This window comes from Siphateles boraxobius, unplaced genomic scaffold (genome assembly GCF_051911475.1).
Source record: "Siphateles boraxobius isolate OS27281-9 unplaced genomic scaffold, OSU_SipBor_1 25, whole genome shotgun sequence".
NCBI lineage: Eukaryota > Metazoa > Chordata > Actinopteri > Cypriniformes > Leuciscidae > Siphateles > Siphateles boraxobius.
Window position 1 is genome coordinate 8,271,192 of NW_027508866.1, and position 16,658 is coordinate 8,287,849.

The window sequence follows — 16,658 nt, forward strand, 5'->3', positions numbered from 1 at the left end:
AAAACAATTGAACAGTCCAATACCAAGTGCAAGGCCTACACTGTCACTCCGTGACAAAGTCCTTTAAGTAAGCAGGGCGGACCCTGGCCCTTACGGGTCGACCCTGCTCAACCTCAGGCTGCGGCCATTACAGAACCGCTGGCCAGTTCCCCATAGCTGGTCTTGTGGCACAGCCCGACCCTGGGTCTGACTGACGGCCAGGGGAAAGCAGGTGAGATTGCAGATCAGGGGCAGGTTGCTGGGGCGCTGGTGACAGTGCGGCCCGAGGAGTATGGGAAGCCTGCTGTTACCCTGTACATATCGGCACCGGTGGAGGAGGAGCCGATGGCAGTGGAGCCACCATTTCCTCCCCTGGGTTCCGCACTTTCCTCAGTATTTTAGCATGCCATCGTGATCCGTCATTAAGCACGAATGTGGCTGGGCCCAGCTGGCTGTGCACCTGACAGGGCTGGCTCCAGTATGAAGCCATCTTGTTGCCCCGATGCAGCCTACGTGCTCGAACCCAGTCACCTGCGGTAATAGCCGTGGCCTTGACCCTGTGTTTCCGGTCAAAATACTGTCGCATCCGTTGCTGGTGTCTGTTTACAGCGGCTTTGGTCCGAGCCTGAGTGCTGCCGGCTGTAGGCACTGCCATGCCTTGTGGCTTAAGTCTGTCCAGTGGCAGTTCTATCTCCCGGCCCAGCATGAGGAGTGCTGGAGAGGCCCCGGTTGTAGCGTGTTGGCTGGCCCTGTAGTGCATTAAGGTTTGGTTGAGTGCTGTCCGGAATGTACACCCCTGAGCCAGGTGGGCCCGGACGCCATTCTTTAGGCTCTGGTTGAACCGCTCCACACCGCCATTTGCTTGTGGATTGTAGTATGCTGTGCGGATGTGTTTGATTCCCCTATCACTGAGGAACTGGGAAAAGTCTGCAGAGATGAACTGGGGTCCATTATCTGTCATGATGGCGCGAGGCATGCCCCAACGCGCGAACACGACTTCTAGAATGTCTGTGATTACCTGCGTTGTGACGGTCAGTCAGGACCACTTCAGGCCATTTCGAATGGAGGTCGTACAGCACCACAAGGAAACGCTGATGATGGGGAATTCCACGGCCATGGATCTCTCCACAGATGTCAAGCTGGAGATGTTCCCATGGACGGGACGACCATGGAACCGGCTGCAGAGGGGTTGCCACTGGAGGACAAGTTTTCCCACTAAGGAGGCATGGCACACAATCTTTAACAAGGGCTTCAATATTGCGATCGATGCCTGGCCACCAGATGAGATCTCGGCATCGCTGTTTGAGTTTAACAATGCCTAGGTGCCCCTCGTGTGCCATGGATAGCACACGGGCCCGCAGGCTACAGGGCACAACGGTGCACGAGCCCCTGGAGACACAAACATCACCCCAACATGAAAGTTCATCACGCACCCTTGTGAATGGTATGAGCTCTTCACAAACCTTTGCTGGCCATTCAGAGCGAATGTACGTGCGTAGCGAGGACAGTGTGAGGTCACGCTCCGACTCATGCTGCAATTCCTCCAATGACATGGCTGACTTCAAAGGCGTGTGAAGCATGTGAATTAATTCAGTCTCTGTGTCCTCGTCAGGGGAGACCATGGGTGTGGGGGCATCGATGGAACGAGAGAGTAAGTCGGCGACTACATTGTCCCTTCCGGGGGTAAATTTCAGCTCATAGTCATATTGCCTCAGCCTTTCCCCCCATCTGTGCAGGCGCAGGGGTTTATGACCGGATCCAGATGCCGTCAGCAATGCGGTCAGAGCCTGATGGTCAGTCCTAAGGGTGAAACGCCGTCCGTAGAGGTAAAGGTGCCACCTCTCTGAAGCCCAAACACAGGCAAGCGCCTCACGTTCACCCACAGAGTAGCGCTGTTCTGTTGGTGTTAATGCCCTGGAGGCGAAGGCTACCGGTCTCTCCATCCCGTCCTGCACCTGTGAAAGGACTGCACCGATAGCCCGATCTGAAGCATCACAGGTGACTAGAGTCAGACATTCAGGGTTGAAGTGGGCTAGTACAGCAGGTGTTGTGAGCTGGGCTTTCAGTGTTTGTATGGCCTCAGAACATGCTGTAGTCCAGTGCCATTGCTCTTCTTTTTTAAGCAGCTGGCAGAGGGGTGCAGTGGTCTGTGAGTAGTGGGGCAGAAAACGGAGGTAGTAGGCCGTCATGCCTAAAAATGAGGCCACTTGGGAGGCTGAGGTCGGCTCTGGAATCCTGTGTATGGCATCGACATTTGACTGCAGAGGGGAAATCCCTTTGGCTGACAAGCGGAACCCAACGAAGTCGATGGCTGGGGCAGCGAAGCAGCATTTTTCTGGATTCAGAGTCAGGTTGTTCTGAAGAAGGGCGTGAGCCACCCTCTGGAGGTGCTTGTTGTGTGTCTCGATGTCTTGAGCATGCCAACCAGTATTGTGCTCATCACCTTCTGAAAGCAGCTATGGGGGAGCTTAATCCAAAGGCCATTCGAGTGTACCGGAACACCCCAGCATGCGTCACGAAAGCAGTGAGGTCCCTGCTGGCTGGGTGGAGTGGTACCTGCAGGTAGCCCTGACGTAAGTCAAGCTTTGTGAAGACTGTTGAGCCGTGAAAGTGTGCGGTGAGCTCCTCTGAGGTGGGCAAAGGATATCTGTCTGGAATAACTGCCTTATTCACCAAACGTAAGTCCACGCATATTCTTATTCCCCCAGATTTTTTCTTTGCAATGACTAGGTTTGAAATCCAGGGAGCAGCACTGACTGGTTCAATAATTCCCATGTCCAGGAATGTCCCAAGTTCGCGGGTGACCTCGTCTCTCAAGGCAAAGGGGATCCTGCGCAGGGGCTGGATGACAGGTGACACGTCTGGGTTCACCAGAGGCCTGTGTATAAAGGCTGAAAGACAACCTAGGCTATCGAACAGACCCGGTCACCTTTGCTGCCAAGTGGAGGTTATGTGGTGACTGTCGGAGCCCGCATCATCCCGGAGCGTGAACCCCAGGCCTGTGAACAGGTCCAGGCCTAGAAGGTTGGCTCCCCAGCTCGCAATGTGAAAGGGAAAATATGGTAGGTGCTTGGAGCCATAGTGGACTGGCACGTGGAGCACACCTAGGATGTCAATCCTGGAGCTGTCATAGCCGCATAGAGCGGTGGCAGGATGATCTAATGGCAGATGAGAGAAAAACTTAAAGTAAGTGCTTGAATTTAGGAGCAATGCAGCCGCACCAGTGTCCACTAATAAGGGTAAGGTTACTCCGGCTAACTGGACGGTACATGTTTTGAACGCCACCTGACCAGCAGTCACATTTCTGATCTCTGTATAGTTGTGCTGAGCTGGTGGAGGTCCAGTGTGTTGTGGGAGCATGGCCGGGGCTGAACGGCACATCTTGGCAAAATGGTTTTGCTTCAGACAATTTCTACATTGTTGTCCTTTGGCAGGACAATGCTGTGCCTTAGAATTGTGTGATTTAGAACCACAAGTACCACATACCTCTGCAGTTCGCCTATTGTTCTGTCTCTGTGTGAATTGTACTGGGAAACCTTGCTCTGAACCCCGACTGTCATTGGCGGAGTGCATGTTGGTGTGATAGGCAGGCTGTAACTGCTCTGTAGCTTTGTCCGCGAGTGGCCGCGCGCCTGCTAGCTCAGACGTGCATTCCATGGCTGTCTCGATCTCCAGCGCTATCTCCACCGTTCTGCTTAGAGTCAAATCGTCTGCTTCTAGTAACAGCTTTTCTCTTCTTTTCTCACACGATGTCCCCTCAATGAACTGGTTCCGAAGTATTTGATCTTGCAAAGCCCCATAATCACACAAGCGCGCCATGTCTTTCAAGTTTGTCACGAAGCTTCGAACAGACTCACCGGGTCGTTGCAGGCGCTTCCGAAGTTTATACCGATGGAGTAAAGTCCTTTGGTGGCCAGTGAAATGGGTCGTCAAGAGGGAAACTGCTGCATCATAGTCGTTGGGTGTCCCGAGATTGCGAAAAATGCGTTTCCCCTCCACTTCCAGACAATGGCGGAGGAGCGCCATTTTCCTCTTGTCGGTAATGTCATCAAAGCCTAAAGCATCCAGGTAGACTGTGAAACTCTCCAGCCAGTTTGCCCATGGAACTGGAGGATCTCCGGGGACAGCAAGAAAGTGTGGAGGTGGGGGTAAACCAAATTCAGCCATCCTCGTCGCCTCTTATGTTTACAAAAGAGCCGAGACACACAGAAACCGTATTACATGTTTTTTACTGAACTCCCCTCTTTTCCCACACGCATGCGCACCATAAACATCGCGCAGCTGAATCTATCACAACCAACACAGCTAGTTTACTTCATAATAGTAGCCCCCTTGTTATTTTCCTAGCAGTGTGTAAATAAATGATTTTAGTTAATTATGTAAACACAACACTTACATAGCGTGGATATATCAGATAAAGGACCGCAAAGCTGTGGCATAAGTGCATTTCACCATGTCACGACTTGATGAACCACTGAAACGATTTTGGAAACATTATTTTAAGGTAAAAAATCTTACTTAGTGTTGCTTTAATACCTATAATTGCTAGCAGAATAAACGAAGTAAAATATGAAACCTACGAGATGGTAATTCCAAAGTATTTTATAAATATATTGGTACTGAACCATATTCATATAATATAAGTCAAATGTCACATAATACCATGTACCAATGCATGTCCAAACAGATGGTGTTAAATGTCCAAAAACATGGTAAAAGCAGTGTAGCTAAACATAATAATTGGAAGAATTATTAAAATCTATCCAAGCTGCGGTTCTAGAATTTCCAGAATTTATCAAGCAGCTAATAACTCACATGCGCTGTTTTGCTTCACTATCTTAGAATTCCTAGAATTATCCTCTGCATGGAACTTGTTTTTAGGATTCTGATTTCCTTGGAGAAATCGGAAAGGAATATATGTTTCTATTTTGTCTCCTGGTCTAAGGATTCAGGTCTATCTTTCAGCTCCATTTTAAGTTGTTCAAATTTTTCGCTAATAACATTTGCTTATCATGCTAGTCCACAGGACAAAGCTTGTTTTATAATCACTCTATTTCATATTTTGTATTGTAGAGCCAAAGCAAAGTGATTAATGTAAATTTTCCTCTTGATATTTTAATAAATGAGTCTTTCAGCTTTGCCAGGACTTCTCTCGTCTTGTTAGCGTAGATGGAGAAGAAACAGCTGTTACGGTGTACCGATCATTACTCAATCTGTGAGAGGTATAATTGGTTCTGACTACAAGCCAAGGTAAAGCTGGACAAGCTCCACTGACTTATTGTCCAGGTTGACTCTGTTGATGTAGACTTCTCCAAACATGGTCTCATTTCCTTGTTGTAAAGCCTCGGCCCGGTCAACCCACAGCTATGCTTAAGTCCATTACATATCACCTAATGTCTTGAGTTGAACCTTGTGCTGTAAACGTGCAGTTCTTAATCTCTGCTAAATAAAATCATTGTTTGTTTTTGACAATCATCTATTTCTCAAAGCCTCAGCCAAAGTTTTCTGCAATCTCTTTTCAGTCTTATAAGACTGGTCAGAAAATGTATTTTAAGATTCGAAATTTGTTCTCTTTACCCTTGTAAATTTTGACATTTATTTTGGTATTTGAAGGTTTACATGAAATAAATTTTCAATTTGAAATATGTATTTCCTTCCTTAACCTACAGTTTACAACCTACATCTTTTATATTTGAAATATATTTTAATAAAATTATAAGCAAATTCTGCACCAACTGAAATGTTCCATTTTTGAGCCAAACGTTCCACCAAAACTCATGATATTTGTGGAGCTAATGTCACTGTCGAGGCCAAGAGGACTAGGTTTGGCTGATTAACATAAGTTAGCATTAGCCCCCTGCCAATGCAAGTGTCATATTTACCCCATTCTGATCCCAAAAAGCAAGTTTTGAAGATTGCGTCCACGTGTATGATATACTGTAAACCTGTCACAGCAGTCGCTGATGATGAGCAGCAGAAATCCCTCCAACAAAATATGTGGACAGTGTAGGAATGTTAGCTTTGAGTTTGAACCCCTTAGACTCAAACACCCTACTCTATTGGGGAACATGTGACCAGCCGTGGAATGTTTCGGCCAGGAGTGAGCCATTTTAAGGGCGGCTGGGCAAGGGATTTGCCTGTAGTGCTAATCTCTATTTGGCAAGGCAGCCGGTGGACATTACATGAAAAGGACTATTGAAAAATAGATTAATGAGTGGAGCAATAAAGAGAGAGTAAAAGAAAGAATGAAAACGATTCATCATTTGTCTCGCTCTACATCAGAGAGTAATTGCACTTGGATGGAACTCTTGAACCCCTAGAAAGGGCAGAGTTTAGACGACATCAATCTACTTAGTGTAAAGTCAGTCAGACCTGTATACACTCCTGTTGGCCACATAGACAGACACAGTCATCTTTTCTTCAGTCTATCCCCTTCTGATCTGTGCAGATTTTGTTTCCATATTTATTTAATATCTATTCATCATTCGCGGATTGCGTTGTGATGAATGATGTTATTACATTTGTTTGGACAAACATTCCTTTTCATTTTGCTGTTTTATAAGCTTCCACATACTTTCGGTCAATGACGATTCAAAAGGTACATGTGTAGGCATATGAATTCCCACTCTAGTTCCAACCCGCCCATATTCACTGAATGCATAGTCACACTAGAGAGATTATTATTATTTTTTCCCTGCTTGTTTTTGTTCTATATAACCATTCAATGGTTGGATCACTTAATCGCCTGCATTGAAGTGCAATAAAAGCTGCTGTCAGTCTATACAGCTACACACAGCACATAGTTGTACAGTAAAAAAGCATATCTTTGTCATACTGTCCTTCGAGAAGCCTAGAATTAATGACAGTATCAGTTAGAGTGCTGATGGTAAAAGCATACACTATGCCCGAACTTGAAGCCGAGAGTAAATATTAGGACACGCAATGCAAAATGAGCAGGAAACATCGTGACATGCATAGAGGTGCGTAAATGTGGATTTGTGCGGGAGTGTGTTTTAGTGTATGGAAGCAGAAGAACCTCTTTGACACCAAGGTGTGTTTGTTTAGCTTCAGGCGGTTGTCGATTGAAGGAGTTTTCCTCAGTTAATGGATCCAGGGCTGATTAGTGGACTGACAAAGCTGATGGAAAACATAATGAAGGAAAAAGGCAGCTGGGTCATTCTACAAAACAGGTGAAATTTATAGCCTTCATAGTTCATACTGTACATACGTCCAGAACAACAAACAAAAACTTTATTTTTATATTATATTACATTATATTATATTATATTATATTATATTATATTATATTATATTATATTAGTAGAAATGTTGACATTGAATACCTTGAGACACAATTAGGCTACTTATCTGGTCCTTGGTGATTGCAAGTCAATGGCTACCGTCAATTTTAGAGTCAAAAAATATATATGGGCAAAACCAAATTAATACCTGTGGCTCTTGACAATTCATTGAGGTTTTATGAAGCGAAATGGATGATCTGTGCAAGAAACTGAAAATTATTTTCAACATTATTAGGCCTACTACCTGTAATACACAGCCTCTGCAGCGCAAGCTTCCAGTCGCATACTGTAGGAGCTCATAAACGTTGGGAATTTGTGAAAAGTCAATCTTTCCGATTGAGATCGCGCCAGCGAACGTAATCTTATTATTTTTATATAACTTAGATTGCGGCATCCAGGATAAGCATAAGTATGTATCACTTGAAAGAACAATACTGCACCCGCGTCTTCCCACTCTGTTGTAAGCAAACACAGCGTCAGCTCACGTGTGAGGAAGCTCGCGCTCCAGACTGCCATTAACATCAGGAACGTTTGCTGAGGCTGTGGATTACAGGTAATAATGTTGTAATGTAAATAATGTAAATTTTCTTGCACAGATCGATCATTTTGCTCCATAAGACCTCAATGAATCACCAGGAGCCACGGATATTAATTTTGTTTTGCCTACGTTTTTTTTCCTCTCTCAAATTGACAGTGTCCGTTGACTTGCATTATATGATTCACCAAGGACCATGGTTCAGCTAAAAATGTTCTTTACTGTTCTACTGATGAAAAAAGACACCTAAATCTTTGATGGCCTGAGGGTGATCACATGAACAGCACATTTTAAATTTTGGGTAAACTATTCCTTTAATAGGCTACTTATATGTCTAATAGAATGTTTAATCAAGTATAAACAATACTATTACACTGAAAAGGCCCCCATTTCATACAATGAGCCGGTTTGCGTTTCCGAAAGCATCGTAAGCCTGAGTTGATTGTCGAGACCAACGGTGGCAATTCTACTATTAAGATGGTTTTAGGAAATGAAGCCCAGGCTGTTATAAGGAAAGACTAGACCTTAATGGCTTCCATGCCAGAGATGAGCTTCAATCATTGGTTAATGCTGTAGACATGATGCTCTCAACCTGCAACAAAGATCTGATTCTCTCTCTCTCTCTCTCTCTCTCTCTCTCTCTCTCTCTCTCTCTCTCTCTCAAACGTTCAGAACAGCTGCTCTGTTTCTCTGACATTCTTTCATCTCTTTACTATGCCCAAGCTAGAGCAAGATGGATATCCCCCCCCCCCCCCCCCCCTTCTCTGCCACACAATCCCAAGTGAAATTAAGATTGATCACCATATTTGTCATCAGTTACAGCTGTGTTATCCTGGTGAAAATAAAGATTAATACTTCAAAATTACACATGATGTTGGGTTCTTCAAATGGCCAACTGGTTTTCATTTATCTTCTGTCCTGGGTTGAGATGTCATTGTTCTGAAAGCCCAACTGCTAACATCTTTATTCATATCCAGCCAAATAAACATGTCATTCATTCATTCCAGTTTAGCATAATATCTAAGTTTAGAATAGGCGCACAACATACATTCAAACTCATTCAATACTGTTTATATGTATCCCAGGATGCGTTTCATGAATTTGGCTAAGCTGTATATATTTTTTTTTGGCAAAATTTTAAAATAATTTAATTTTTTGACAATGTACCATAATTCCCATACTTCTGTTTGTTATTTAATAGTTTTGATGACTTTACTTGTATTCTATATATTTTATAATTATTCTATATTTATAGTTATATAATACATTTTGAAGGTTTTTAGTTGAGTGTGAGCTGAATTTTTTGTGCTCACACATTTTTTTTATTTTTTGGATTTTTCTTAAATGGAAAAAAAAATTCACTAATAAAAAATGATGTGTGTATAGACTTTTAACTGGTAGTGTAAATTGAGGAGCCAAAGTAAGTGCTTTCTTTCATGCTGAACAGTGTGTTTGGGTTTCATTTCCAAACACTCAGCTGAGTCCTTACAAAAAAGACTTTACCATCAACCTCTTACAGTGTCTCCAAATATAGATGGAGACTGAACTGGAATGCAAATAATGATTATTACAGTCCAAGCAGAAGACAGGAATGTTTGGGTGAGCCGTAGGGTGAAATCGAGGTGAAGTCAAAGGATTTGTGAGGGTTTTCTCAGAACATTAGATGGTCTTCCTTCTCATATTCAACTGATACAGTTCAGTCCTCTCAGGGGTTTAATGGGCTACAATCTGTGCTTATTAAGTGCCAGTTCACAGCTCTGAGTCTAGAGTTAGTTCTCCCTCCAGATTTACCCACAGAGTTGTTTTAGCAGCCCAGGTGGAGGTTTAACACATTACTGTGCTATAATATAAGACTGTAAATCAGGTTTCTGTCAGGTCTGGGTATGATATATGCAGCCTATGAATGGGATCAGCTGCCCGAGATGTGATAGACTGCTCGCCCTGTCAAAACCCAGCTCTGCTCAAATGAACAGAAGAACGATGGATCCACTAATGTATAAATCAAAGCACACGCAGGGAACCTTCACCTAAAATATAATTTACCGTGATAGATGAGTGGGGGGTGCATGGCGTGTCACTTAATTATAATAAGAAAAATAAGTATATGACTGTTTAATGATATGTCAAAATGTTTTTTGCTAGGGGAGAAGAATCAACCCTGATTCCTGATGGGACGAGCCACAATCAGACCGTTCTCAAGCACTTCGGCCAATACTCTCCTGTAAGCACTCATAATCAGTTGTAATGAGTTTGACTGCTGCCATTTGCTCTCAGTCAGGTCTAAATACATGGAATTACCTCATCCATGCTGAAATATATGGAAGCAATTAACAATTACTTGTGCTTTCAGTGGCAGGAGATAGATTGATGCAAACGTACATGTGTGTATGTTTTAATTTCGCCCTAATCAAATGGAATCTGATGTTTTCCTTGCCTTACAAAAACGTTAAAAATGGATCGAGATTCCAAGGCCGCATTATTTATTTACAGTGTCATTCGGATGTCAGAGGCTGCCGTACTTCCTGTACTGGAATTAAAATCTAATTTTTATGGTTTCTCCATTTGCAGGTGCATCGCTGAACGTTTTACACTTATAATTATACCATATTAAGTTTACAAGGTAATGTCTGTGACCCAAAGACTTGTATTTCTGTCAGATGGTGATGGCACAATGAAATACATGTGAATTAAATGACCCATGTGACTAGGCCTTACTTTATTTTAATTAGCTTCAAATGCATTGTTCGTTCTGAAAAACAAACGGTTTTGTAAATTAATGAGTGTGCAAATTTGTTGCAAATCTAAGCCGTTTTTTTATTACTAAATTAGAGGCTGTGATAGTTTAGTATTTACTATTTAGTAACAAGAATCAAACTGGACTTTGCACTCCAGCCAAGTTATTTGAAACCAAACTCATCCTTCGGAAATTGGGAGATGGGAACAAAATGCTATTAGAGTGAACGGCTGAGGAATTTAATATGGCACATTTACAAGAGCCCTCTTCTGCCAGATTATCAGAGCACGCCTGGCTGTATATTAGATTAAAGAAAACAGCACAAATCCATCACACGCTGCGTTGACATGAGAATATGTACAGCTGACCGCACTCACTCTCAGCTGAGGTCAGATTCAAGCACTAGTTCATCCATTTCGTCGGATTATCGACGCTGATCTCTGCCCTGGCCAAACCGTGGCCACCACATTGGCTCTGGAGCGATAGACCAGACTAGTTTATGTTGGCTAGCAACAGTGTGTTAAGTATGTGTGTTCATAGTTGACAGCGGCCATAACATGATAAGCAAAATAATTTATTGGTTTGAAGCCTGTTTGAGAGCAGAGGACATAGGGAAATGTGGGGAGTCTGTATGAGCAGCTGGCCTTGAAAATTACTCTCGGCAATCACAGGGTGCAACATAAGCCAAACGTGATTAAGTTCAATCCCATTCTAATAAAGGCACACATATGGAACCCTAGATGGGGTTGGCAGAGGCCCCAGTCAAACAGTGCCCATTTAAAAACACTCCCAGGGTCGCCTCCCCTTTCACCAGTCTCAGATACTAATACCCCTCACAGTGATTGTGCTGGTGTTTGTTGACTCCATTATTTAGTGAAACCTTTCTCTCCCTCCTCGGCCGTTCAGATTTGCAGCAATTACAGAGACTCGTGTTGACTTTTCCCAAAGTGCTTAACTCCAGATTTTATACTGTAGAAACATAATTCCATTACTGTATACCTTAGTCTCCTTAGGTCAGTGTTATCCTATTTAGGAGCTATTGGGCTGGGATACAACTGCCAATAGTTAATTAATTGAAACTTTAACACTTTGTTTCTGGGCTGAATTTATCAAAGCCATATTTTTTATTTTATTTTATAATATTTTGTAATTTATACAGTACTGTGCAAAAGTCTTAGACACGTTAGTATTTTTCACCCCACAAAAAGGGTTTTAAGCAAGTTATTTATATATTTTTCTATAGTGTGTCAGTAGGAAATATCAGTTAACATTCCTTTTGCCATTAATTGTAATAATCCACTGAGGTTTTTGTCTGACAACAGCCGGTGTGCTCCACACGGATATCTGATCTCACCATCATTGAGATTACATGAAGAAACAGAAAAAAACGGGACAGACAAGAAGAACGGTGATAACGTCTTTAAGACGCTTCAAGAAATCTTCCTCCAAAGCTACCTGAAAGACTACCCTTAAAACTGGACAAAAGCTGTTTTAAACACAAAGGGTGGTCACACCAAATATTAATTTGACTTAGTTAATAGAAGTTAATTGATAAATAAAAGCTATTTAAGACATTATTTTTGAAAGCATCCTCACTTAACAGCATTTTTACACAAGTACTGTAGCTTTAGAGGAGGTTTTATCTCTTTTTTTCCATGTAATCACAGAAAGACTCGATTATGGTGAGATCAGATCTTCGTGTGGAGCACCGGCTATTGTCAGACTCGATGTGCATACAAAAATGTCATTGGATTATTACAATTAATGGCAAAATGAATGTTTGCAAATGTAAACTGATATTTCGTACTAACACTACAGCAAAAGATATTAAGAACTGGTTTAAAACCATTTTTTGGGGGGTGAAAATACTGACATGACTTTTACACAGTAGTGTATATATTAGAGGTGTAGCGGATCGTTGTTGATCTGTGATCCGTACGGACCAGGCCCCACAATTCAGCATTGGATTATAGCGGATTTGCAAAGCTGAACCATTATAGAGTTTATCATTAAAGGGTTAGTTCACCCAAAAATGAAAATGATGTCATTAATGACTCACCCTTATGTCGTTCAAAGCCCGTAAGACCTCCGTTCATCTTCAGAACACAGTTTAAGATATTTTAGATTCAGTCCGAGAGCTTTTTGTCCCTCCATTGAAAATCTATGTATGGTATACTGTCCTTGTCCAGAAAGGCAATAAAGACATCATCAAATTAGTCCATGTGACCCCAGTGGGTTAGTTAGAATTTTTTGAAGCATCGAAAATACATTTTGTTCCAAAAATAACAAAAATGACGACTTTATTCAGCATTGTATTCTCTTCCGGTTCTGTTGTCAATCCGCTTTCATGAGTCCGCTGACGTAAGACGAGCTGACGTGTTATCTGGTGCGCCCGAGCTTCGTTTACAGTCTGAGGGAGACGCACGCTGTAAACAAAACAATCTTTGCAAACATGTCTAAGGATTTCGACACAGGGGAAGACTTGCATTTTTTTTAACCAGACATATTTATTTGAACCCGAATACACGGACGCACCAGATAACACGTCAGCAGCGTCTTACGTCAGCAGCGTCACTGGCCTCGTGAACGCGGATCCCCAACAGAACTTGGAGAGAATACAATGCTGAATAAAGTCGTCGTTTTTGTTATTTTTGGAACAAAATGTATTTCCGATGCTTCAAAAAATTCTAACTAACCCACTGAGGTCACGTGGACTACTTTGATGATGTCTTTATTGCCTTTCTGGACAAGGACAGTATACCATACATAGATTTTCAATGGAGGGACTAAAAGCTCTAGGACTGAATCTAAAATATCTTAAACTGTGTTCTGAAGATGAACGGAGGTCTTACGGGCTTGGAACGACATGAGGGTGAGTCATTAATGACATCATTTTCATTTTTGGGTGAACTAACCCTTTAAGGTTTATCATTTGCAAAATTTTTTGTCTAATCAATTTACACATTCACACGATTTTAAACCATTCCAACGCAAGAAGAGGCAACAAGAACACGGTAGTCACGCGCTGTATATATGTGTGTGTGTGTGTGTGTGTGTAGGGAGAGAGAGTTTTTAAAGGGACTATATTTATCCTCACGTTGTAACATTAAAATTCTTTGCATAGTTAACTAATGTGTTTAACTCAAAACCATTTCCAACAAAAATGTTGTCATGAAAGAACCCTGTAAATGTATAACTAAATTCAACAAACCAACAAATCACTGCTTTCAACAGACTCATTTGAGAGGTGCAGACTACAACAGAACTTCTAGAATGGAAATACATTCTCAGACTCGTTCAGTGATCTAGGATTCTTCAGCCTGGTTGTTCCCGGTTGCAAATCCATGGCCACTTTTAATGCCCCAGCCCCTTTAGCAGAGAGAATAGGGAAGGATGGGAATGCTTGCATCAACCTTCTCCATGGCAACATGCCTGAAGCCTGTCCTGAACAGCCTGAGGGTCACAATGATGACAAAACAGAATTTAACTGAGCACACTGCTCCCACTATTTACAAAAGTGTTGGAGGCTGGGGAGAGAGCAGCTTCACAAAAGTCCATTTACAGTACGGGTCAGTACATCTCAATACCTTTACAATTCCAGTCAAATTCTTTGTTTCCCCCCCACTGACAATAAGTATCTAGCCTCACGCCACACACAAAAGGCCGACCGGGGGTTTATGGTCTCTACTGACATTAACCCAACAGATTCTGGCTCCTCTCCATTAAACTGCTCTTTCTGTTCTCTATCAAGCCATTAAACTTCTCCCTTTCTTTTTCCGTGACACGGATCATTTCGAGTGTGAAGCAATCTGAGAGCAAGATGCGGCAACTTGCCTTTAACAATAATTAGTTCCTCTGTATGATGGAACAATCAGCCTTTTTCAGACCACCAAAAGGATTCTGCTGTTAAGGAGACATTAGCTGCCGTAACAAAGGGGGTCCCGGCCTTTGGAGCCATTCGCCTCACATTAGCTCATAGTCCCGCTTCCGTTTCAGCTTGGCTTTGAGTCAGGACACAGCGATTGGAGAAATCTCCCTGTGAGTTTGAGCTGCATGCATTATGCTTCCATCCCTGCCTAATCCTGCTTTTACAGGGGTCAAAATGAGGTCAATCCTCAGAGTATCCACACAGGACATGATGCTGGGGTTAGTGCAAACATCTAAAGATGGGAAATCTCTCACAGGGACTTGCTTTTAAAGAGAAACTAGTTGAACTGACAGAATTTTTACTGACTAACTAAAATCTTACACATTTTTTGATCAACAGCTCAAACATTTTTAAATTACAAAATGTTTCTGTACCTTTCTAATTTGAATGCAGAGTTTAGATATGAACAGTTAATAGTAATTGAATTACAAATTATTCATAAAGCCAAAATAGTCTTAAATATCAGCTTGTGCATAGCAGGAAACCAATTACAAGACATAATTAATATAAAATATATAAATGTATCTTGGCTATCCCATTTTCAAGGTGATTAGGTCAAAACTGGAGTAATAACATTCCTAAACTCCTGAATTGAATTAAATCTAATCTGCTGGAGCGAAGCAATGCTATTCAAGCCAAATCAAATATATTTATTTTGGTGATGTTATTTTTAGAAGAAGGTGCATCCATATTTAGGCATACAGTGCACAGTACATCCTCTTGCACAAGTAATAAAATATGATATAAATTAGATAAAATTGTGGTTTTAGCCAAGCATACACCCTTATAAATTAAAACCATTTTGGTTTGGATGTACAATATATTAATATATGACAATATCAGTATCAGCCAATGTTATTGTCTAAAACTATCAGCACAAGTCTGAATTTGCTGATACTGTAAAAGTTGATATTTGTAAAAGTATTTAATCTATATTAGGTTGAAAAATCTCGTTGCTATGTGGTTGCATTGAGTGTTTTAGCATATTTTGGCATATGCACGCAAAGTTTAATATAGGTCCTACTAGGGGTGTGCGATATCACAATTTTTGACCGTGGATGATTAAAATGTCTCACAATCTGCTTTTGAAGTAATATCGTAGTATCTTGCATTCTATCAGTTGCACTCCTGGCGCCTCCATCTCAAGTCAAGTCAAGTCACCTTCATTTATAAAGCGCTTTTAATAGTATGGATTGTTTCAAAGCAGCTTTACAGTGATAATATAAATTACCGTAACAGATTGTTTAGGCTTTACCACAGCTCTAGGATAAAGTCATTGTCCAGCTAAAGTTTGCTTTGATAGATTCACTTCTGTTGCGAAGATCATTAGTTATTAACTTAGGGGCCGCTAACACGACACCGTTCTAACAGAAAAACCCTTAACGCGCTCTGGGCACCCATCCGCATAAAACAGTGCCTGGTGTCTCGAGAACGCACTCCCTGAAATAGGTTCAAAGGTGCAAATGATTATCCGTTATCTCTGCGCAAACCTCAAAAACGCAAACCCGCAAAAATGCAGCGCGTCAAGTCTTCAGTCGATAGGTATGCACGTTTGAATATATATGTGTAAAGTCTTGTAGTCCTTCTCAAATCAACGCTCGACAAACTACTTGTCTGGCCTTATTTATAATACAGAAATTTTTGTCGTGTCTGCGTAGCCACGCGAACCGGAATTATCTCGAAAATGTTTTATCTGTACAGAGGTAAAGAGAAAGAGGCCTTCCCAGGGGCGAGGCTAGTGACACTTCAGGACTGCGTTGTCGTCGTGTCCAGGCGCTGGTCCTTCATCAGATCTGGATACGCCTGGATCTGGCGGACTACGGTAAACCTTGGGATAAACAGAGAGACTAATATTAGTGTAGACGCCATCCTTCTTATGATGTAACAAGTACATCAGGATTTATGGGAAGTGTTCCCGGTTCCAGCTGATCTAAACTATGCAGCCTAACATTGAATTATAGAAGTCTATAATGTGTTATGCGTTTGCTAGGCCAAAGAGATGTGTTTTTAGTCTAGATTTGAACTGACAGAGTGTGTCTGCTTCCCAGACAATCTTAGGAAGATTGTTCCAAAGTTTTGGTGCTAAATAGGAAAAGGATTTACCGCCAGCAGACGATTTTGATATTCTAGGTATTATCAACTGGCCGTAGTTTTGAGATCGCAATAGACGTGAAGGACTAT